General features: G+C 34.7%; 1 protein-coding gene across 7 annotated transcripts in view; it reads left to right on the top strand.

Annotated features, from left to right (window-relative positions):
- Positions 1 to 26,458, top strand: part of LRMDA (leucine rich melanocyte differentiation associated) — a 622,472-nt gene that overhangs the window by 530,531 nt on the left and 65,483 nt on the right. The window lies entirely within an intron of this gene.

Below are 26,458 nucleotides of genomic sequence, written 5' to 3'. Positions count from 1 at the left end.
TTGTTCTGTAAAAGAAGAAATGTTTAAAGCTTACAACATTTTTCAGCTTGAAACCAGAGCAACAACACTCAGTGTTTTGAACATTGCACATTTGATTCCACAGAGGCCTTAATATTTTAAGTGTTTTCTAAATTGTGACTGCATAAATAATTAGTGTAGAGATAATTTTTATACTGGAATATCAAAATCTAAGTCGATCTTGTATTTATGAATTAATGGTAACTAGATTTTAGTGTGTTTTCAAATTCTGCAGTAGTGTAAGTCAAGGCATCATTAGCAGATACCTAATTATTTGAAAACTTGAGGAAGAACTGGGCAGACAGTGATGAAGATGGGAAGGGTGAGGAAAGTAACAGATTGGACTTTTGTTCTTTGCAGCCTATATCACTGTTGTGCCAGAGATTAGATGGCTACCAGGCTGTTTCCTGGTACTTGTGTAACTTGATATGGTGTATGGGAAAATAAAGAAAGAAATAAAAATTCCAAGGTATGTGCATGCTGTGGCTTTGATTTCAGGTGATACCTGGTAAGCATATTTACTTTGAGGTTGGATTTCTGCTGTTGGATTAAAGGCATAGTAAGTAGATAATAAGTAGGACTAAAGAGTATTATAAAAATCTGTAAAAATAAATTAAAAAATTATTAATTAAAATTAAAAAAATAATAATAAATAGTAAAAAGCACATATCCTTAGACCTGTTTATTTAGATAATGAAAAATTAGAGGTGTGGTCTCATGGCTGGCTTTACCGTAAAGGTGCTAGTAGCTTTACGCAACAGAAGTTGTCTGATAGGGCTTGTCTTCTGTGGCAGTGTAGGAATACTGTTGATCTAGTAGGTACGGCATGTGTCTATATGGGTGTCTGTTCAGGACTATAGCTTATTGTTGTCTTCTCAGGGGTTTGAGAGTGCTTACTCACCTGCTATGAAAGCAGAAAATTATATTCCTCCGATTGCCAACATTTTCCCCTTATTAGCTCTTCACATAATTCTGTATTTCTCCTGTCTTTCATCTTCCCAGAAGTATTCTGCTTTGCATGCTAATCATGTGCTGAAAATTTTGTTGATGATTAAGTACAATTATATATTGTGAACAGAGAAGTATGTATCATCCATAAATAAATAAATAAATAAGCATTAAAATTGGCTTTAAAAGAGAGGATGACATGCTCCAATAAGTTTTAGGATAAATACATATGCATATATGTGAGCATGTGTTCATGAGGAAGTCATTAAGAAATCTTTCCAAAATTCCAAGCATTGTAAATGAACCTTGGAATAACCTACTGGCAGGGCTTATCAACTCCATCGACACCTTTTATACAAAGAAAAATGTCCAAGTTCACAAGCCCATAAACTCTTAATTGGAGTCAATAGAAAAATATCCAAGAAAAAGTGAAATACTTAGCTGTGCTATTTTAGGTTCTATTCTGAACATCTTTGATTTTTTTTTCTCTGTGAATGCTTTCAGTGTTATAAAAAGTGATTAAATCAGCTGATGCATATGTAAAATATTGGCAGTTTTCAACCCAAAATGAAAGAAGCATGCTGTATGTTTGTATATACTCTTATTTGTCCCCGGAGAAGCTTGTTTACCAAAATCTGAAAGGCTGGCAAATGGTTTGGTATAGCTGTGAATTGATTTGGAGGGCTTGGGAGGAAGATCAGGAACAAACTGAGTGTATCTGAATGGTGGGGTTTTACTTGGACAGTTTTCACTGTGTGACTGTGAATTTTGCTAGGGGAAGCAAATCATGTTGAATTTGTGTTGTGCTTTGCAACTTAAAACTTTTGTATTTATATATTCAGCATGTTATTTCCAGACCGACTCTGGACTTCTGCAAGTTGACTGTTTTAACAAATAAAATTCAGGAATTAGAAAAAAAAATCTCTTTTTATAAGACCTAAGTAATGACCTTTTAGACAAGTCTTCCAAAAGTAGTAATTTTATAGCTAGTTTTGTTTTTGTTTTATTTTCAAAACAATGATAACAAATTCCTAGGAGTATTATTAAAATTATTATTTTATCTTTAATTTAATTTAATATTTAATTTTATTTGATTTTAGACACTGATGATTTAGTTGTGTGAAATTTGTACACTTCTCTTACCTGGTGTATGGGAACTGTTGAGTTATGGTCTGAGCCACTGCCACCTGAGGCAAGCACTGAGTCAGCTGTGGGAGCACAGATGAAGGCAATTCACCTGTGTGACTGGAAGGGGTGGAGCCTGGCTCCACCTCTCCTAGACCCCATTTAAGGGCTGACTGCCGCTGGGGAAGGGTTTCTTTCTAGAGGTTCATCCTTTGTGTAGACTTTCCTGCAAACCATAATCTTTGGGTACAGGTGAGTGTTCCTTTCTTGTTTCTTTTCCCATTTTCACCATAATCACCTTTCCATCTGTAACATTCAGATTAAAAAAAATAATAATAATAAAAAAAATAAAAAATGTCAGTTTATAAACACCCATGCTCCCTTTAAAAAAAAAATTAAAAAATCCATTGTACTAGTTTCAAAATTTGTTAATGAAAGAAAACAGGCCTTGCTTTTTTTCTTCTTACTTGTCCAGACGATCTAACAAGATGTCTAAAAGGAAATCCATTTCTTATTGTTGTAGAAATGTATTTTTGTCATTTTTGGCTTGTATGCCCCTGGTATTTTAATCAATATCAGTTTATTGAGTATAAAAAAAATATTCAAATAATGCTTTAAGATACATAATATTGTTAAAATTGATGGAAAATAAAATTGTAATATTGTAATTTTAAGGTCAATATTCTTAATGTGCAGAAAAAAGCTGTTTCTTCTCCTCCCCTGAGCTATGTTATATGTTTATATTACCTAATTGCAATGGTAAGGAAGTTTCTTTGTTTCATTCTGACTCAAGATATGCCTCCCTAAAAGGGCAGTGCTTTCCATTTGCTGGTGAAAATAGTAATTTATTGTGTTATCTCTTGAGAAACAAAATTTTGAAATAATAAAAATGAGAAATTGTGCTGAATGCTTGCTCTTTGTGCAAACAATATTTTATAACATTGTCTAGAACTTGAATTACTTGAGGATGTGTTCATTTGCCAAAGGTATTTGGTTCCCAGTAATATTTTACAAATGGTCTTTTTTCCCTGAGATCTTGCTTCTGGGAACAACTAGTGGTAAGTCTGCCCCATGGGTTACTGGTAGAAGGAAGAAGAATCAGTATCTATTAAGAGCTAAGCCTGTATTTATGTAGGTAGTTTTTAGAGCCTTGGATTGGATTTATGCCAAGTTTTAATAGTTCCAGTCTATTTTGGCTTTTAAGAACTTCCTGAACAAATCCACTGTCCTGTCCTATTTTTTTAAATACTTAGTTAATTATCTAAGCATTCTGATACACTCAAAAATTACTTTTTCTCTTTTATATTCTCATTTGAATTTATGTGTATCCATATGAAAAAGAAAATTATTTACTCTAGGAATATGTTTGAATCACCTGAATGAAGCACATTCTTATTTTTTTCAAATGGTCCAATTTGAGACTGAAAGTCTTAAACTGCATTCAGCAGTGCCTAAAATTTCAGGGGTGGAATATTTCTTAGTAGCCTTCTGAAGGTAATCTTATAAAACAGTTTTTTGGGAAGAAACTGAAAGGAAAAGAAGGTATCTTCCTGCTTTCTGTTTCTCTTTTCTTCTGATAAGTGTGGCGAGGAATTGTTTTGGAATGAAGTCTTTTCAAAACTTTAGTGTTCATGGACAAGCACTAGCATGTAGGCATGCAGTCTGTTCTAGAAAGTCCCAAAGTTGGCACTCCAGTTTATTCTTGACTATTTGTTTGCTTCGCTATTGTACTCAGTGGATTTTGGTTATTACAGTTTTTAGCGATGATCTGGTTTGGCTATACAGTTTGTTTTCTGGCTGATTTTTATGATATGTCATACACACAATCCAGCCTCTGACTGTAGGAGTTACGTCCTGGGCTGAGGCAGAAGTGTACTTTTTTCGAATGCATTATGCGCATCGCGTGATCCAAATTTCCTATTACAATCTAATAGGCAGCTAAAGAGACCTACTGTTTTCAGTGATTGGTGTTGAAGATAAGAATGTAGAAATTTTAGAGAAAGAGAAGGAGTAATTTCTCATATATGTGAAAGTTCCATACTGTCCTCCAGGGGTTTACCTGTTCTACCTATGTTTTCTCAGCATGATTAGATTTTAGACATAAATATTCTCGAGTTCATCTAAACTAATCGCATATGTTTGTCCTACAAGGATCAGATCTAAATTTTTTAATGGCCCTTCAGATTTTCAAGTAAAATTATAAAAATGATGTATACTTCTTAAATATTAATAAACTAAGTCCATATTTTTGAAGGCCTTCAACTTGATATCCTTACACTCTGAAAAGCTGTTCTATGTTTAAATCACAGGCATAAAAAGAAAAGGAAATTGCTTAGCATAAAAACTTACTTCCAGAAAGATAATTATCCTGTATATATTATCATTGCAGTCTTCTCCGTTGTTTATATTGACACAGTTGTTAGGTACTCATTGTATTTTCAAGCCAGAGGCTTATTTAGAGTTTAAAATTGATTGCTGGGAAAGTCACAAAGCAATTTACGTAGCAACTTATCATAATTAGTTAGATTTCTTTAATGTGAACTGCACTTTATGCTTGTCAATTGATTTTTCTCTATATCTGCATAAAGCAGTCCACTGTGTGCTGTCCAAAAAGAGAATAATAATAATAAAAAACTGTGGGTAGTGTTCTATCATTCAGTTAATCTGACAAATTTTAAAAAGTTTTAACAAAAGATGTGTATGTAGATAGGAAATATTTGCATTAACTTATTTAATAATTCAGAGTATTATAATAATAAGAGAACTGCAAATAGATGTAATATATAAAATTCTCTATCAAGAAGAGATGCTGTGAGTTCTTGGAATTTTTTCATGACTTACATGAGGAACAGCCATATTCCTAGTTTTTAAGCAGCCTCTGTACCTCTTAAAACAGTATCTTCTTACCTGAGATGACTGACCTAAAGAAAAACAAGTTTGCATTAACAGACAAATATTTCCTGGGAGCAGATACACTCAGTAATTGTGACATTGCCCATAAATGCCAGGAAACGTGTCCCATCTGCGAGTTGTGCTGGCAGTCCTCTTCTTTTGGCACCTTGGGAGAGGACTAAAATGAGAAGTATGCTATGGGAAAATCAAATCTCATTTGGCTTGCTAGCATGAAATGAGAAATTTTGTTCTACTAGTACTTTCTTTAGCTCTTTGTTTTGGAAAAAGAGCATTAATGGAAGCATGAGGTATGTTATAGAAGAATGGGAAGGAAAGTATTGGTAAGGGTGAGTGCTGGTACAAGAGGAAACTTGGTTAAGGAAAGACTTGGTTTTTGTTTCTTGGTTTTTCTCAGTTAAAGTAATTGGAAAGAGAAAATCTGTCAGTGGTTGGTTGGAGTCCTCAAAATTTGGATGTCTAAGAAGGCAAAACAGAATCTGTTGTGAGTTGATTTCTTCTGGTGTTAGTGGGGAAGGGAAGCCCTTCTCGTGGCCACTGCTGGATGTCCCCTGCTTGCTTAAGCACATAGGCATGCCAAAACAAGTGCTTGGAGCTGATGTAAAAGATATAGTTCCCTTTTTATTTCTTCAATGGTGAAGCTAATTTCGTATCTCTGGTTTTCCCTTCCAGACTACTCTGGAGTTCATTTTGTACTCAGTGTTTGGTTTTTTTTCTGATGCGTTTGCTCTTCAGGTATGGAGGAGAATAGGTAGATTAAAATTATCTAGGTATTCTGTGGATCAGCTTTCCCCCATTTTTTTGAGTAGCAATTGTCTCTGACAGTGCTTTCATGTTTCTCTGTAGAACACAAAGTCTTTCCCAAATGTGGAATAAGTTGTGGTTGGATTTGAGTGAGACCTTGACTAATGTGGTTCAAAGTATGCATTTTCTGGGTCACTGGATTCATGTTTTTGTCATTTATAGGGTAAACAACTTATTGTCTGTGTACTAAAGGACCATTGCAATCAAATCACTATAATGGAGATTATTAAAAAATTAATATTAAAAATATCATTGTTTTGTGTATTACAATGATGAGAACAACCTGTTGTGTGTAACCAGTGTGGAGTGAAAGGGTAGAGAATGATATGCAAAGTACAGTACTGAAATGCGTAGTTCTGTGCAGTCGTTCTTGATGGTCAGAAAAGACCATCAGACTTGTTTTTTAAATGACAACGTATAGTTTTAATTTGTGAGTATTCCCTGCGTTCTGTGTTTTGGGAGTGAATTTGGGGGTGTGACCAAGCTGGCTAGGAGTATATGCTAGGAAGATCACTTCCTGGAGTGCTACTTTTCTTTCGGAATGGAATACTGGTATTCCTTTTCAAGGCAAGGGTTTAAAAGATAAAATAGAGAAATTAAGTGGTTTATTGGGTTTAGGTTAAAACTTTATTCAACATTTAACTAATTCAAGAGAAAACTTCTGTTTTGCATACAGTGAGAATTAAAAGCATAAGATTCAGGAAGCCTTTTACAATTATCATCCTTCTTTTTTTCTAGATGCTGTTTACAGTTTCTTTCTTTTTTTTTTTTTTTTTTTTCCTTTTTTTCACAGTGCATATCTCCAAAACTGACAGTTGAAACCCTAATCTCTCATTTTCTTTTTTCAGTATTTCCCATATTTCTGAGATTGTCATTATAATGTTCTCCATGTTTGCTGAAATTAGTTTGCTGAAACTGGGCCTTAGTCACCAATATGAATATCACATCAAACTGAACATAATTAATGAGGGAAAAAAGTGTGGATTTTGGTAGATTGGAAAGAGTCTGTTTCACAACATGACTCTTTTTGTCATGCCAGTTATAAGAAACCATGAGCATGCTCAAGCTTCAAGCAACCATGGCTGTAAGTTGGCAGGAAAACAGAAAACATTGCTTCCTTATTAGAGATGGTATCCAAAATCATAAACCTACCTAAAAGCTGTTGTTGTTATGCAGATCAAATGGTGCAAAGAGTATACAACCAGTAATTTTTTTTAAGTATTGTCTAGTAGGCTTGCTGCTTAGCTTTACAATAAGCAATCCTTTATGAAAAGTCCAGTAGCAGGTACTGAAATTATAGCCCTTCCAGAGGAAACATTCAAAACACATAGTGCTGTGAGTGTACATACACAGTGTGTATGTAGTCTCCTGTGAGATCCCCAGTACTCCAGCCTGGCCTGTTTTTTTTGCAGGAGTCCTCCAATTTTATCGTTCAGGCATTTTTACAGCCTCATTGAAACAAATAAACATCTGGAATCATGTGGTATATTTAATTAAAAACTTTTTGGCCAGAAATAGTAAAATCATGAAAAATTTCCTGTCTCTAGGCTCAGAAAGGCCAAATGATAGAGCTGTTGGCTACAGGCAGTTTTACGATGTATTGAAATTCATAGTTATACACATCTCCTAAAAGGCCCCCTTTATATTGATTCATAACCATTAATGAGTTTTTAGAGCACTGATTGTAGCCTTTGTTTAAATAGGAATTTACTGTTTTTAATAACAAATATACATGTTACTGTATTGCATACAGTGCATACCGTCTGTACTGTTCTCTAATACACAGACAGACTAAAACTCTTGGTTAAATATAATATAATCTTTATAGTACATCCTCAGGGTCAAAAGCTTACTTATCTTTCCACCCTTGCAGTTGTATAAGACAGTGCTGTTGATCTGCCCATGTCACTGCATGGTAACATGCATCAGTCTCTCTCTGATTGCTGGATAATTCTGTCTCATCATTTCCTCCCCCAACCTGGCCACCTGCTCAGAAAGTTTTTCAAGCTGGGCACACTCTCATCCATGACACTTCTCTCTTCCCTCAAGCCCTCTGGGGAATTCAGGTTTTGAACCTGTGCATCTCTATTTTCAAATAGCTGAACCCTGCACTAAGAAAATGATATGCACACAGGAAGTACTGCTGCAGCTGAATATTGTTCACAATTCTACATATTGCTGATGATGAAAATAATTTGTACATTCCATTTAGAGCTACATTTCTCCAAAGGTTTAGGTCTCCTAGCAAGAGAGGATGCTTACACGACCTTGGCAGCTCTCCTGCAGTTAGTGTTACTGAGCTTCAAGGAGATGTGTCATTAGAAACAAAGTACTAGTTCCCACATTGTGTGTAAGCTTACTTGGGGGGAAAAAAGGAAGAAGGGTTGGAGAAATGAATTTCCTAAATAATCGGAAGAGCAACTATCTGCATTACAGGAATGAAACTGTTTATTCTCTTGTATGTCAGTTCTTTATGGTGCACACATCATGCTGTAACGTGTGCATTACTTCCAAAATGTGAACTGCCAAAAGGATGCAATGTATTTTGCATTTCTTTGTTCAATGTGTGTGGTATGTTAGGAAGCTGCGGATGAAGGTTCTTTTCTATAACTTTGCCTTCAGCAAAGAAAAGGATATCTTTGTTATTTCACTGTGTGTCCTCATGCAAGAACAGAAAGCTGTCAACATTTTGTAGAATATGAATATCTGTATTCATGATCTAATGATATGTTTTCTGATCAAAGTTCCTTTCAGAGCTCTGAAAGCAAATGTTAAGTAGCTTGACAACTTCCTCTTTTTCTCCTGTTTTATGATGTTTTTGCGGTCCTTTAGTAGCCTCAGTACTGGAAAAGTAAATGATAGGCATGACATCCTTCCTTAGCTTTGCATACCCTTAAGCAGAAAGCTCGCACCTGTAGAGAAAAGGGGGAAAGACAGGAGAGAAGAGGTAAACAATACGTGTAACAAGGGGGAAAAATTATGTACCTTACCCAACGAAGGATGATTGATTTTTTTTTTTTGTTTGTTTGTTTTGGTTTGGTTTTTTTTGTTGTTGTTGTTGATACCGTTTGCCTTATATTTTGCTATGTGAGAGATTTTCAAAGTTATTTCTGTTTACAGAGGAGAAAGTTCTTTTACTGCATGATTGACAACATTGGTGTGTGTTGTAAGACCCTTTTAAGAAAGCTTGTCTATGACTCTAAAGTGCCTAGTAAAGCTAAGCAATCACCTGAAAGACCCCCCACCTGTGGCTACATAAAACTGAAGGTAAAGAATGGAGAATAATCCATTGTGTATGCACTTTCCCACCTGCTGAGAGCAAAATGTGATGCAGTTTCAGTGCTTGCATGTCGCTGGGGAAAATAGACTCCTAAAATCACACAGCAAAGCACTGGAAGAATTCGGTGAATTTGTACTTAGCATTTTGTTAGAAAACCTAAGGAATTTCAGTCTCTATTTCTCAAGTGAAACAGATTTGTATTGTGGTTCTGTTGGAATGCCTACCAAATGTAATGATGATATTTAGAACAGTAGGCTGTAAGCCTATATATAAGTACTTATAAGTACTTTTGCAGGAGTGCAATGCAGAGGGGGGTGCAAGCAACCCATGTGATATCTAAGACCGAGCAAGACTGCAATCTTTCTGCTTTTGTTTTTTTTTGTTGCTGTTGTTTTTTTTGTAAACTTCTAATTAAGTGTTGGGGTCAAAGTAATGTACAGTGAGGTGGAATGTGAATGCAGTCTGAGTTAGCTCTTTCCAAACCATCTGTGATAGTGCACGTGATTTCTCACAACTATCAGAGAACTGAATTAGTGTTCATGCCTGTTCTGGGTGATGATTTCCCTGCGTTTGCTTAGCTTCCTCAGCACTAACTGCTGGTTCTCAGGTACTGTATGCAGTCAGAGATGTGCTTAGATAAACTACATCTGTCTCATCTACTTCTTCATAGAAGGGAGACAATTCTCAGTGTTTTTGCTGAATTGTGAGGGGGAGCAGCCTGTCTTAACAGTCATTTTTGTTCTCATGAGATAAATGAAGCAGACTCGATGGAAATCATCCTTTAGGACTTGCCTGGCATAGCTGGAATCAGTCTGAGAGCAAAATTGGCAAATGGCCCCCACCCCCACCTCCCCCCCACAAAAAAAACAAAAACCCACCCAGTTAATTCAGTTGGAAGATTGTTTCTGTCTCTGTAAAGTAATGGATTGATAAATTCATCAGAGGAAAGAAAAAGAGTAACTTTACAATAAATAGATTAAATAAGCTATTAGGTCATTCAGAAGCAATTTGTGCTGACTAATGACAACCATTATTGATGTAAAGTATATATGTTAAGAAAAAGAAATACTGGATGGAAATGACAGTAAGGTAAATTGAGATACGTAGACACCTGCTCAGCCTCTAATTGTGCGATCAAAGTTTGCCTCCCTGTAGCACAATTCTAGGTAACAGTGACAGTGGAAGTATGGAGAATGGTTGGAGTCCCTCTCCTAACTGTTAATTGTTGCACGAGGATTTTCATTTTTGTTCCACTCTGTCATGGTAAAAAAAGTAATCTCTTTAGCAAGATGAGTTTAATAATAAGCTAAATGGGATCTATCTGATGTATTTTTCACTGGAACATTAGTAAATGACAATTTCAGAAGTACAGGAAACATCATTCAGTCAGGAAAGGTTCCCATGAGAAGTTAAAATACAAATAATGCTTTAATTAAAAAAAAAAAAAAAAAAGGAAAAAAGGTATGTCCTGTAGAGTATAAAGTTTGATTTAGTTGTAGAGAGGGCTTGATCAGTGAAACAAACTGAGTGACAAAATTAGTGTATGAAAAGTCCCAAGTAGGAGTGTACTCGTAAGGCCAGCTTATCAGGAAGTCAGATCTTGTTTTTTGTTTGTGTTTTGTTTGGTTTTTTTGCACTGTCACAAGCAGAAAGGGAATAATTAGTACTGATTCTGTGGTTCTGTTCCAGTGCCAGTTGCTATGTTAGTTTACAAAATTGCGCAAGTTGATCCCAAGCTGACATCTTGAGAGGGCAAAAAGCATCCGATCCATAAAGCAAGATCTTGAGAGTAATCAGCCCTGTTGTCAAATCAGTATAGATATTTTAGTTTATATTGTATCAATTATTTAAAATTCAAAAAGAATCATTCTGATAGTGCAAAATTTTATTTTCTGGAGAAGGAACCAGTTCTTTTTACATGAAGGTGCAACAAGAAGTTCTAATTGCTTTTTGTGATATGTAAGTTGAACTCTCATTTCATTATGAGTGTAATAGAGATAAAGCAAAGACTGAAATGAAAAGCCAAAACCAAACTACAGACATACAAGCTAACATTTATATGTTTCAAGTATGATAAGTAATACATCCCATAAGTTTTTGCTTGTTTTGTGGTTCTCTCTAGAGGTTTTAAAGATAGATTTATTTTCCTGAAAGTTCCAAAGTAAGCTTTTTAACAGTAGTTCACAGGTGTTTTGGACTGTCCTAATTCTCATTATTATGCTCCTTTTAAAATATATCTTAAATAGTTTGATTAATTCATCATCATTGATGTGTGTGTTTTTTGGTAACTCTTGATTTGGAATTAGACTTGGAGATGACTAAGAATAATGAGAGTTTTATAGATGATGTTTAAATTAGAAGGGGGGAGGGCGACAGCGAAATAGATCATGTTGGATTTTCAGTAATCAAATGCAATGAAATATGTCATCAAGAAGTTACTTATGAATCTTAAATCTTAGGATGACTGTCAGATTTCTTTTTATCTATGAACAATGACAATCATAATTTGAAGATGAAATATACGGTCAGAGCTTCTGTCTCCTTGACAGTCACTCCAATATTTAGACAAAAAATCTATCTCTTGCAGATTCCATTAGTCAACTTGCGCTTTTTACCTTTTCCCTTGTGTAACTCCTAATATCCTGTGAGAAGCCAAGACAAGTAGAATTGAGTGTTATCTCACACAAACATAAAAGAAATTACATACAAGTATGTAAAGTCAGAAGAACTTTTGAAAAATTGCCATAGATTGCTTGGATGACCTAGTGGATAATAGGACTGCATTTGATCATATTTGAATGCGCTTTTGAGCAAGTACACAACCTTCTCTAACTGATTTAAAGCCTTCTTCTACATTTACCTGTGCCTATTGCATAGCTGAATGAAGCTTTTTAAATATTTTTTATTATTCATATGCGTTTACCTTGATGTTTAATTATTTAAAACAAACAAACAAACAAAAAAAAAAAACAGAAAACAAAAGCACCTGAGACAGCCTTGAGGAGCTGCTTTGGGTAACAAGCCAGAGAGAGTGAAGAGATTCTGATTAACAAAACAGTCTGCTTTTATAAAGTATCTTTTATGTGGTGTCTCTGGGCATTTACAGTGCAGTAATCTGTTTAACTTGGTTAAGAAAAGTGAAAGAAAAGTGAAAAATTAAAAATAATGGGGATTCTGAAAGTAAGGAAAGAAGGGAGCTTGATAAAATGTCTTAAGGCAGTGAGCTTTGGGTCACGATGAACAAAGCATCTGGCACCTGCTGTCTTCAGTCTCTGTTTATTTGTAGAAAGGTATAGACTCATGGGATGTGGTTCTTTCCTTGTCTTTACTTTAACTCGTTCTGGCTCGGCACTTATCTGAACACCAGAGTTGGCACTAAATGTCAAATACATCCTTGACCAATGCCTGAGTAATAGAGAAAGGTTACTTATTGAAGTTCAGAAGAATTTTACCTTTTTTGTTTTCTCTTAAAAGACATAACAAAAACAAACAAACAAAAAAAACTTATCAGGAAGAGTCATGACTACTGGAAAGTTAATTCTGGGCACTGCAGTTTCTTCCTGAAACACAGGTAAAGTTATGTTGACATACAAGGTACACAAGAAAGAAGTTGAAGAGACTTAGGTCCTAATGTGTTTCAGTTATTATTCTTAAGGATGTCATGCGTTCTCCTTTTGAATATGTAAACATATGAGGTTTTACTTTGCATCTATATTGTTACCTTATTTGACCATGATGACTTTTTTGTTCAGATCACTGTCAGATGTACATATAGCAAAAAGTCATCTGTAGCTTCAGTGCATTTACACTGGACAAGATAGACAGAAAGTAGAAGAAATATTCTTTTCCTTTTATAATTGAGAACCTGAGTCAGAGAACACAGTGTTCATTTAAGAAAATATTGGTAGCACTAAAATAAATAACCCTAATTCGCAGTCCACATATTTAGAACTAGAACACATGATTGAATCAGAAGCATGTGCATTTAGATATTTTAATGATTTCATCAGACTGTCTTCATGTTGTCAAGAGTTAGATCTGTCTGGATCATTCTGGCTTTGCCATGTCACTCCCATTTTTGCAGTCTGGCTATATGTATACAAGTCTTTTAAAACTTTCCACAGGATAAAATGTGCATATTAGCATGGTCAGAACTGCTGTGTTCTCATTCAGGCTGATGTAGTTCAACACATGGTTGTTAATTCTGATGAGTGAATCTCACAAAGTATAAAAAATAGATAAAGAAACAGGTGAGAGGCAACGTAAACAGACAGATGAGAATTAATAATACCAGTTGTCTGTTTACCATTATCTGTCACCATTATCTTCTTGAATACATTAAGGAGTATTCAAGATAGCTTGTAGAAGTTAGTTTCTTCTACATCTTAACAGTCTTTTGAGATGAATTTTGATATGCTAAATGGGTGGGCAATATCCAAATATATGGCCTTTAGGAAGGCTGCATGCCAGGTCCTGCACTTGGATCATAGCCACACTGTACAGTGGTACATGCTTGAGGAAGAATGACAGAAAATTTACCCATCAGGAGAAGACCTGGAAATGCTGGTAAACAGGTGGCTGAATATGAGCCAGCACTATGCCTGAATGGTCAGGAAGACCAATGACATCTGAGCCAGCATTGGAAGTGCAGAGTTTGCTCTGAAAGTAATGCCTGCTGTTTATTTCTGTGGAGACTAAAACAAAGAGCACAGTAACACTATTTGATAGAACCAAATTCCCAGCTACAAAACAGTTTTTCAACATAGCCACCACCATTATCTGTGCTTTTCACCACCAATGAGCAAGAGCCTACTTGCTCTGCTTTTAAAACTCTGCCTGTAGCAGAAGTGACTGCTGTTAAAGTCACCACCGCTGAAATACACCACTCACTGCCTAAGTGTGCTCACATCCAGTATTTGGTCTCCATTAACATGCTGTTTTTTCCTCATGAAGGAGTCCAATTATATACCTTTAATTCATGAGAACTTCTACATCAGATGTCATTGTGTCAGATTGCCTCTCTGCTGCCATGTGTTGCATGGCAACAAAAATCCTTTCTAATGTGGCCAACAGGACTGGAGAAGGGATTGTTCCTTTGTACACAGCGCTGGTGAAACAACATCTTGAGTGTTTTGGTTTTCAAGCATCTCACTAAAAGAAGGGCATTGAGTTGCTGGATACATTCAGAGAAGGGCGGTGAAGCTGATGAAGGGACTAGAAAGCAGTACATGTGAGAGGTCTGTGAGAACTTAATTAGGAGAAAAGGAGGCTGCAGGGAGACATCACTCTACACCTATCTGAAAGGAAATTTAGCCAAGTCATATGACTCTCTTTCATCAATCACAAATGACAAAACTCAAAGAAGTGGACTCAAGTTGTGCCAGGGAAAGTTTAAATTAGATATTAGGAAGAATTTCCTCATGGGAAGGGTGGTTAGTTATTTAAGAACAGACTGCCCAGGGAAATGGTGGAGTAACCATCCCTGGAGGTATTTAAGAGACATGTTTAATGTAGCACTTAAAGATATGGCTTAGTGGTGAACTTGATAGTTAGAAGATGGTTGAACTTAATGAAGTCCAGGGTCTTTTCCAGCCTAAAAGATTTCTATGATTCTATCTCATTTGTGTGACTTCCCCCCCCCCCCCCCCCTTTGATGTTGTACAATTTGATAAATGGATACAATTTTGATAAATGGTTTTCATTTACAAATGTGATATGATGCCCTTAGAAAGATTATTTTATTTCTTTTTTAGTTTTTGTAGCAGCAATTGCAAAACATGATTTAAGGGAAAGAGCAATACCGTATCATTTAGTCTATTCAAACCCACTGTTCTCTGAAGGATATTGTGAAGAGAGTGACAGCATCCCAGCTCAGCTTTAACGTGCAGGTGATGAGCAAGCCAAGGGCTTTTTCATCAAAGCACAAGTTTTTTCCTGTCCAGTAAACCCAAATATCAAAATGCTTTTCTGAGTTGTTCACAAAAATAATTAAGCGTTATGCTATCACTTCTGTTGCTGTGTCATTTCATTGCTGAAGCTGATGTTATTATGGTTATAAACTAGTATAGCATAGCAGCTGTTTATCAAAATATTCATGAAAATTTTCTGTGACAGGAGAAATGGGCATACTTGTAATACTGTTTCCAGGAAAAAAGATGCATGTGCTTAGATTTAGTCAAAATTATGGCAATACTGTTCTGAACTTGACAGAACTAGTTCAGCACATAATCCATAATAAAGTAGGAATGGAGGTATTTAAGCACTAATTCAGTGCATATCAGTTTGTGTGGAAAGACTATATTTAAGTTATTTCAAAACAGGTTTTTATAGCAAATGCTTCCCAAACTATGGCATGTATCCCAGCCTTGGGATATGAGTAAAGTCTTTATCTAGGGTGTAAGCTGTGGTTCCATGGTTTGCTGTCTCTGCCTAGTAGAACAACTTGTGGATGTTACATGCATTTTTGATTGATGAGGTATTGAGGAGGACCTGGGTAATGAGAGAACAGAGGGAAATGGCGCCAGGAATGTACCTATAATTTAGGGTAAAGAAAAATAATGAGTGCCCATAAAAATAAATGACCATGATGTTAAATAGACTGCAGATCATTTGCACCTTGAGGATTTTCTCAGATTTCATGCCAGTTAAGAAATGTGGTAATAGGTCCTCGTGTTTTTAGCTAGAAGTGTTTCTTGTGCACAAATTTTATTTAAGTCATTTGAATAGTCCTAGAAATGTTTATAAGTGTGAAGGGGAGTAGAGGAGGAAGATGAAGACAAAACTCTTAAAAAGATTGTGCTACTTTGAAGAAGTACTTAATGTCCAGGTCATCCTTGATCATATTTATTTTTTTTAATATTGTCTCAGTCTTTCATAGTTGATTATGACTTTCTGAAATCTATTTTGAGCACTTGTAATTATTTAAGTTCTATTCAATAAGAATTCATTTTTTGATCACTCTATATGTGCAAAATGAATCAGTGTGATTGCTGGCCAGTTCTTACGACAGTTGTGAAATTGTTTGTCCTTCAGTGTGCCAATCAAAAAGGAAAATGCTTTGTGTCTTTCTTACTTAGAAGCTATTACCTGTTAGTACTTTGGGTTACAGAGTAAAAGTTACTTTTCCTATTCTGCTCATTTTAGGTTAAAGTGGTGGATCAGCTTCGACAGTCAAGGAAATAAATGCGCCTGCCTAGTGTGCAGCCTTGCTTAATTCTTCTGTTTTATTACAGAAGAATATGGTTGAATAAAAATTACCACATCTGCTGATTTCAAAATAACATTCATCTATGTCACTATTTATCCAAAGCCTCTGATGTAATCTGTTTTGTGTATAATACAGTAGTATCCACATGTACTAATCAACATTCCACAGCTTCTCTTTTCATTCTTGAGCTTTCATTGAATTTGTAAGATGATTGTGCAGATCAATGATTTCCATTCGCTGTACAGATTCAGGCAGTTTACAAATCATTTGGTCGTTATACTGTTGTGTAAGAATTTTTGCGGATGTGCTCTTCCTCTCTGACTGAACTTGGTAAATCATACTGAAAGGAAATTTGGAAAGCAACAGATTTCTTAGTAAAACTTCATTAGTTCATTGAAAGGTGGAACAATCAACAACTTTCTCCATACTTAAGTGCCCAAAGCAAGGAGGAAATTTATAGTCTCCCTTGAGACATAAGCTGATTTATTTTCCATCATTTATCTGAAAAGTTGATGTTCACTATGATAATTAATCAAACAATTTTCTTGAAGTGTATCTGGCAGGACTTCTTGGCTTCAGCCTTTGAAATTCTGAGTTTCTTCATCCTCTGGGAGCAGTGACTCTCTTCTTATTACACATCTGGAAGGAATGATGTTGCTTTACTCTAGGATAGTGATTTCACCTCTCTGAGCTGTGTGTATCTTCAAATTTTTGTAGATGGAAGAGGAAAAATGCTATTTATAGATATCTTTGTATTGAAGTTTCTGTTTGCAAACTATAAAATAATCGTTAGGTAAGAATAGCAATGAGACAATATAAGAAACAATACTGGGGAATTGTATTAAGTGTTACCATTAAATTTAAAATTTAATTAGCAATATGGGTATTTTACTAGACCTTTCATGAGGAGTGAGGGGATAAATTACATGGGATTATTTATTTAATGTACTACATGTTAATCATATTGTGTTATTTAACCTCATCAAACGCCTGGTTAAATGAAGCATAGGTTCTTAGTTCTATTGAATATACTTTTTAGTAACAGCTTAATGCTTCAGATGTAGAGGAATTTCATTGTAAGTTTAAGGGGCTTTCAACAGTGAATTTAGACAATACCAAGAGTTCTCACCATGAATTCAGTTCTGCAGCATTAAGTAAATAACAAGAAAATCCCAATTCCATGTTGAAATTTAAAAAAGTACAAATGCTTATGCTTAATTATTGGAGTTATTAATTCACATAGCAAATTTCTCTGTTCAGCTTACTAATGCAAATGTAATTATCTAATAGCTGATTGACCCTATTGTCATGTTATTGTTTATTATTAGTTGTAATAATTATTATTTAATAACATTAATAAAATTGCCTGCCCTACACTTGAAAAACAACAACAAAAAATTGAGCATTCATTTTAATTCCAATATGTGTGTGCTTTTGCCTTTTCCTGTATATGGGTGGTTTTAAGAATGTAACTAGAAGACTTATTGAATGAAAGGCTATTTATTGGAACAGAGGTTAATGCTATTTGCAAGCTTTATGTTGCTAAAAATCAAGGAAAGATTGAATTTGGTTTAATATTTCAGTGAAAAATGTTGTAAGGCAGAATGCCAACAGGAGATGCATTAATAATCTATAAACCTGTGGTAGCCAACTAATTTGGGACATTATAGGAAATCTTGGCTTTATGTTGGCCAATATTTCTAATATGAGTTTCCATCAATAAGTGCAGGAAATACTAAACATAGTTATTAATCTGCAAGGAAGAAACTAAAATTCAGTGATCAGATTTCTCTTCAGGAAGAAGTTGTAGGCATTAAATTTTAATCCACTGCATTATAAAAGGAATCATATATTGTTTCTATGGACTTCAGAGGAAAGTTTTCTCATTACTAATTAGTAACAAGGTCTTGCTATTTTTCAAATGTGATACTTGATTTTCTCCCATTTCTAATTCAGTCTCCCACATCTCTTCATTCCTGACTGAAAACCTTTAAGTTATGATTTAATAAGTTTTACTACAAAAATTAATAATCGTGTGGCTGTATACATTTTTGTCAGTTTTTCATCTTGCCTCTGTGCTGCAATGTTCTCTGGTACAAGGAATTATCCAATTGAAAGTTTAACATTTTATTCAATATTCTGAGAAGCAGAATAAAAATACAGATTGATTACAAGTGTTAGTGGACATTTATGATCTCAGAACGTTCACTGTCCTTGGCAGGTCTACTTGCTTATGACTTGCCAAGAGGGCTTCCTTTATGAGCTGATAAATTTGGATGTGATGAAGGATCTCATGCGGCAGATATTTGGGATTTGTGGTTAAGTGAACACAAAGAAATTTTAGGTTAAGAAATGGTTTTGATTTGATTTCAGAATTCCATTAATGGTTTTCCCTGAAATTTACTCCTGTGTGTAATCTCACCATGCCATTTTGTTGAAATTTCTTAGTTTCTCCTGTCTCATGAGATTTCCTTGAGCTTTCACCACACTGTCATATAAACAACTGTGACCACGTTATAGGAATTGTCCCAAAGTTTCTCCCATTGTTCCACTTAATCAGGTGAATTAACTTATTATTCCAGATCCATTTTTCCCTCCTTGTTTTTTAGTGTTGGTTTTGTTTTGTTGTTTTGCTTGTTTTGTTTGTTTGTTTTTGTTTGAGTTTAGTGTTCCATTTGTGTTCTTATACTGTGTCTTGGACTTTCTTTAATTGCTATTTCACTTGCTATTTAATACCAGTTTTTTGCTGATGTGAACTGATACTGTTTTTCATCTAGGAATATTTTGGAAGAAAAAACCACTGTGCTATGCAGTATGAATTGACAGTGGTCAGAAGTTTTCCCTATGGAAGTGTATCTATTTGACTATCCCTATTAGACTTGTAGTCCCAGGTCTTTAGTTCCTATCTGACTATTCTGCCTGAGCTCATTCATCTGGAATAAATTCTGAAGAACTTAGTAATTGTCTTCAAGATCAGTTTTCTACCAGTGCATCAGTATGAAGCATTTAGCCGAGGTTCTGAGAAAAATGTGAAAGCATTTGTATGTTACAGTCCTCTTAGACTGCAAGTTCTTATATAGCTGCCTAGTCATTATGTATTGCTGATCTCTTACAGGAGACTATATGATGTTTTAACTCTATTCTGCCTGCCCCAACAACAGGTTTCTATAGAGTTAGAATGTATCTAGTACAAATTTCTCTATCTGTGTGTCTGTTCACTAGAAGTTTCTTGATAGGAAATACATGGGAGTAAAAAACTAATGATTCCACAAATTATTAATTTTATAGTTCAGCATTCTTGTTGATTGAGAAGTTTACTTTTATTGGATTCTATTCTGTTAATCTCCTTGGAATTAGTGAGTATCACACCCAAAATAAAAATTAAGTACTGCATTCCAGGAGGGATTATCACCTTCTACTAGCTAAGCATGAGCTATGGCTTGCACTTTTTGAACACAAAATGAACAAACAAGGAATTTCTAATTTCAAATCATAATATGGTCACCAGTAATAGAAAATGAATAAAAACTTACTACAAACATTCACAGGTAGTTAGAACAGAGATATCTGCAGGGGAGAACTGCACTTTTTATAGAACTTAAAAGAAACAAAGTGGAAAACAGTTTGGTTAAGGATGATGGTGATCATTAACTTATTTTCTTGATCTGTATATAACACATCAAATAAATTATGTACTTTTCTCTGATTCATCTGGAATAGGTAATAAGTTCTACGGTAAAGATAATATTTTCACAGAGGAATATCCTAGTCCTCATCCCATGAAAGCAGATAGAGGTTTATGATTTCAGTCAGGAACACCCAAACAATGCCTCTGGTCATATGCAGCCTGCTAGACCAATTTATCTGTCCTGTGTTCTTTTATTGACTGTTTCTTCTCTCAGAAGCCTCTTCTGGCATGGAGCATGCAGTAGCCCTGATGAATTGTTCAGTCAGTGACAGCATGTTCCTGACTAGTTTGTTTTTTCCCATGAGTCTTTCAGGAATAGGCAGACTTAGCTGTGCAAATTACTATAAAGTTAACACTTAAATTCTGAAATTGCTGCTTAAGTACAGATCACCTTACCATACTGTGTATGTGCTGTAGGTCTGGTCACTTGACAGAGAATTTGATCAAACTGGGGCTTACTTCTCTCACAGAAAAGGCTAGATAAGTTCTACTGGTTGAGGGAATGAATTAAAGCTGATCTTTCCAGAAAGACTTAGATTCTCCTCATTTACCACATCTTACTATTAAAATTCTGACTTATTGTTTGAAATTTTAAAATTACTTAAGATTTATTTACAATAAGATTTTAAAGCATTAAGTGTAATTATAATAAAATCTAGTACCATTTTAAAAAAATGAAGGTGCAAAACAATGGAATTAATAAATGGTGGGAATTGTATTTACAATAAAACATTTAAAAATTGATAAGGAACACCTTGAGACATTTGATTACTAATATTTTCTTGAAAAAAATATTGGGGTTGCCTTTCAAGTTTCCGAAAGGATCTTTCTCAATCTAGAATATACCATGAGCGTGTAATAGGTGTATTATGCCCAGGCATAATTTGAATCAAGTAGAAATATTTTCCTGTAACTTTTACATAATTACTATGCATTTTTATGTCAGACTGCCACTTTGCTGCCATCTGTCACACAGCAACAAAATGTAATGGGGTATTGGTGGGAATGTTCAGCCTTCACTGCCATACCACCAGCATCCACCTCTGATGTCATGGACCAACATCATACGTTATTCTGAAAGTAATGGCTCCTATTTTATGTATGTGTGTGATTCACTTGTTTTTATGTTTTTGGGGTAATGGTGGACTTTTGCTTGGATTTTAGCTCAATTAAGGCTCTGTGGAAGCAAGAACTTTCAAATAATCTCAAGCTATTCATCCTGATTTTATTTATCTATGAATTTATTTAAACATAGGATAAAAAAAGGTTTAAACAGGTTATTCACCAAAACCTATTTAGCCATCTTAGTTTCTGTTAATTGATATCTGCATCATATGTTTGTGTGATTATATGAGATACATAGTATTAATGATAAAGGAAGTTCATCAAGTAAAAAGTTGAATGCTGAGCTTCACTCCTTTGTTTCAGTGACAAGTTTGTGCTCTGTCTACCAGTATTCAGAAAAAAAAAATCTTCCTTATTATATTCTTAGGGTTCAAACAGTTTCCCACTTTTTAGTAACATAATTACACATTTTTAATGTTCCAGAAGGGGTGACTTTGTTCTTCAGCAGCATCTGCATGTTTCTTTTTTTCAACTACTCCCCATAACCTGTAGAACATAGCATGTAGACAGTCAATAATCTGTCGTTCGTTATATCTTGAAATAATTTATTTCAAAAGATGTGTTAGTCTGAGTGAATTATAGATTTGTCAAAGAAATTAACTGCCTTTACACCTCTTTAGTAGCCAGTAATGTATGAAGAGGATGGATATTCATATTGGATATTTTAAATAGATGCATGTGTAAATATGTTTAGAACAGTCAAGAAAGAATTAAGTACTGTGTTGGTATACTTTGTACTCAGATAAGTGTTGGTTTTACCTAGCATATCTGCTTTAGCTACTGAGCTTAGCTATACTCTAGCAAAGACTTGAGTAAACTTGCAGTTCTTGGTGTAACAAAAAGGGAAATAGTTACCCTCAGCTCTCAATGCTGAGGATTTTTCTTTTTTCTTCCACCTCCCTCCTTTAAGGAGTTACCAAATCTAGTGGTTTTTTTATTATTTGTTTTGTGTTTTATGTTATTGGACTTTATTATCACAGTTTTGTTGTGTAATGTTATAATTTTGTTATTCATTCTTCTGGATTTTAAGAGAACTGCTAGAAGTATTAATAGAACATGAAGTATTCCAGTGGTAGTAGGAAATCTCGTAGTAATTTCTGTCTGTAGAGCTTGTTTGATGCAAGTAGAAAAAAAGAGTTTAAATATCACTAATATTTTTTCCTACTTTCAAGTAAAGATGCCTATAAATATGTAATGTTTTGAGTATTTCATAAGAGACTCAGATATCTATTTATACGGTGTATGATAGTGGGGATACTAAAAGTTGGACTGGATTCTGAAGCTGATGAAAAAAACACAGGTCTTTACAATAAGATAAAAATGTAAATTTTACAAGAGAGCATCAATACAGACATTGATCTTCTGTCTCTTTGTGGTCTAGTAATTGCTGTGGAAAAAGTGTCTTCTCATTTGGATTACAGCTTTCACAAGCATGCTGTAATCACTGGAATGAGGTAATGACTTCATCTCCCTGAAGAGTTAATCCCATTGTAGTTTTCTGAGAGATGTTAGATATTTACCCTCATGGTATGCAGCATGAAATTCAAATTGACTAGTGAAAATGGTATTATCTAATTATTTTCTAACTTCTGTTGGACACAATTTCCAGAACTCCAGTATGTGTGAAGAAAGTAGTAAAATAATATTAGTTTGACTGAGGTTATGTGCTTCCTGCTGCAATGCTTATGCATGGTTCTGAACATTAATACAGTGTGAATTGTGTGATAATATCTTCACTTGGATCTAAAAGAAAAATAGAAATGATAGGAACATTAAAGGGTCATGTTCTTAATTCTCAGATGATGTCTAAATGTTTCTCACTTGCCCATATACCTATTTCAGCAATTGTCTTCTGAAGTTGTACAGACTATGCTCTTCTAGTAACAGGGCCTTAGAGTTTGCTGTTATCATATCATATCACATATCTTCAAATGTTTTAATTTCAATGAAATCAACTCAGGCTTTCTGCTTTGGATGAAATATGGAGAGAAAAATACAAAACAAAAGCAACAAACAATACAAAACACAAACCAAAAATCCAGTGTCCAAAGGTTAGTTTGGAAAATGAAGGACCTCTAAATGTTCTTCAAGAAACAATCTGAAGCTTTGTAGTAAAATATGCCTCATCTCTAGAAAGAAATTCTTTTAAGTCCAATCATGTTTTGTTTTGTTTTGTTGTTGTTGCTATTGTTTTTGTAGTTGCAGTCAGGATTCCTTTAAGTATATTATGTCCTGTGGGCCAAAATGATTTACTTCTGTATGTTGGATATTTGAGTTCTATTCCACTGTTGCCAGTGTGTTTTCAGCTGTGCCAAAACCAAGCAAGTCTGTGGTTCCTTTGTAACATCAGAATGAAGACATTTATTATTGAAATTTATTATGGGACAGCCAGCCAGATGGTTTGATTTTTTTAAAGGTGAATTTTTGAGTCTTGATTGGCTTGTGATCTTTTAGTTAAAGACAACTATATTAGCTGCTCACTGGAAAATATTTTTGTTTCCTTTTTAGTAATGTAGAAAGCGCTAATATAATAGCAGCTGTAACATAGTTTCCTTTCTAAAATGGCAATTTAAGTCATGACCAGTTCTACTGATCAAATAACGATTATAATGTTATTTTGTTTAGCTTTGTATTGAAACATGCTGATAAATAACATGTACTAAAAATGATTCTTTAGAGGGTCAATTTTAAGTTTCAAGTTCATAATATTTACTCATAATGAAGATACTTATTTTGCTAAGTTTATTGTATTGGGCCACAAAGAATGGCACTTGCATTCTGATCTTTGCATAACTAAATAAAGAGACAAAGGGAGAAGGAGTTATTTCTTCTGTTTCAGTGGAATGATTTAAAGGATTTTTCAGAGCTGTGCAGGATGGCAGAAGGAAGATTGTCAGGTAATACTTATCATTACAGTAACTAATGCAGAAGGAAAGAATGTTTAAATTCTGGGCACAAGCATGCTCTTCTTTAGATCTGTTGTCAGCACAGAAGCTTATTTGTTGGATCAACAGGCAAGTATGGGTACGATACACAAGATATAAAACTAAAAAGAATGTATGTGTCCAAAAGCTTGTCTATCTTATTTTTCTACATTAGCTGCCCTAATGAAATTATTGCATAGGGTGGCAAGTGAAATCTTGCCTATATCCTCACACAGTCAGACCTGCAATTACAGTACTACAGAATAGATTCCAGAGTATAAGTTAAGGGAAGGAGTAATAACCAATTTTTAAGATGAGTTGTAAACACACCAATTTTTGCTTCACTGTGTTCACATCCACTGTTTGATCCTGTTTAAAAAACAGGAAAGGCAGAAAATAAATTAGAAGAGATGGAAAACTAAAGATTCAAGACATTATGTAGTATCAGCTAATTCTATTTCAAAATCCAAGCAAGTAGCGCCTGAAGGCATGATCTTCCTGAATGTTACTCAAACACCCCTTTGATTTATCCAGTGCTATGGAAGCCCAAAGACACTTAGACACTTATGGAAGCCCAAAGACTTATTAATTACTGCCTAATGTTTCATGACATAAAAATATACAAATATATAAATTAATGTTTGCTAAATGTTTAAGATCTGATTTCTTTTACACTTATTAACTGTTGTTTCATCTTGCTACTCAGCTTTATTGATTAGCAGAATCTTTACAGCTTTATCCAGTTTTCTCTGTCATGGCCTTTATACAGAAATGTGTAGTCTGGGATTGTTGTTTAGGAATGCAGTCAGTCTTACAAGTCTTAGATTCATAGTATTCTCCTCCTGATGAAGAGGTGGAGAGACAAATTAAATGGGCAGCCGTTACTAAGCTGCTCCTTTTGAAGACAAAGCTTTTGCTCCAAGTGAATAGTACGCTCCTTCCTCTATCTTAGCTCCAAATAAGCTTCTTGTGTGTAACCTTTCTGTGTAGGAAAGCCCTTTTTCAGATGTGCTGTGTGCTTATATGCTTTCATTCTACTGAAGTGAGACATAAGAACAGTTTACTTATAGGCTGATGGAGAGTTGGGATCGCACTTTTCCAAAAAGTTTTGTTTGGAATACGCTTACTGTACTGGAGATATTTTTGGGAAGGGATCAGTGTGTGGGTATGTCATTCTTCTTACTGTAAAATACCCACTGAAGCAAGAGTTTGTAGCACTTTTTCTTAATGACAGAATGTATTACTCTTGAGCATCTGAGTATGACTTAGGAAGAAAGGGGAGAAAAAGAGGAAACTGCAAAGAGGGTTATGCCTGAGGTTTCAGAAATTGGCATGAGTTCCTCTTTGTTTCCTATTTGGTTAAAAATGAAGATATCTTAAAACAGAGTTGGAATATTCTCACCTACTTCGTCATCCTTTCAAATTGTGTCTATTCATCAAAGTAAATGTCAATTATATGCCCCCTTCCCTCCTGTCTTTTAGTAGATGAGGGGGTAAATACTTTGACTGTGATAAAATTATGAAGTTGGTCCTGATTGGAAAGCACAATGCAACATTTATATAGAAAAGTGTGGGTAAAATATCATTCTAATTTGAGAGGACAACACAGTTTGAATTAAGAATTTGATTGGCTGATGAGTTTTGACAGGGAATGTCACTTCAAGAAGATTCAAATGAGTGAATTCCAGAGGTCAGATCTAATATCTGACTCTCAAATACTGTAACTTTGTCCTGTAATGGTCTGATTTGAACTGGGGAAAAAAAACCCCAAACAGAACTGTGTGTAATTATGTGGTTAACCCTAGCACTTGGGTTATTTCAAAGTTTGTGATTTATGAAGGTGACCAGAACAACCAAAAGCCTCAGGTTTTCCTTCTATATCCTTATTAAAAAAAAAAAAAAAAAAAAAAAAAAAAAACTGATTAATGATAGAACTCATCATTATTAATTAGAAAATAAAACAAAAACTTAGCTGGTAGATTTAAAATATGATATGTTAGTTATTTTATAATTATCTAGCACTAGAAAATGTCTGTTTCTACAGGGTAAGGAAATACTGGTGGATGTTTGAGAAAAGATCGAGCTGTAAAAACATAATTCTTTCTGTTGATGTTATACGGAAAAGGAGAAAGTTGTGCTATGTGTTTGCAACTCTAGGCTGGATGGGTGTGAAAGCATAAAAATAATCCCAAATACACTTTCAACTGCCAAAGTATTTATCTATCAGTCTTCACATTTGTCGATGTGACTGCATGTGTAGTTCTGTATGGTGTCTGTTCCTTCAAGCTTGAAATCTGTGGGTGACTGTAATAAATGGTTTTCTAGGTTTCATCTCTAGTCATGTTTAGATTTGGCTTTGGATCTGCTGTGCTCATTCTATGACAGGATAAGAAGGAGCATTTAATAACAGTCTGAGGAACTATCCATGC

This window comes from Coturnix japonica, chromosome 6 (assembly GCF_001577835.2).
Source record: "Coturnix japonica isolate 7356 chromosome 6, Coturnix japonica 2.1, whole genome shotgun sequence".
Classification (NCBI taxonomy): domain Eukaryota; kingdom Metazoa; phylum Chordata; class Aves; order Galliformes; family Phasianidae; genus Coturnix; species Coturnix japonica.
The sequence above is the reverse complement of the archived record's forward strand: the minus strand, read 5'-3'. Positions and strand labels throughout refer to the sequence as shown.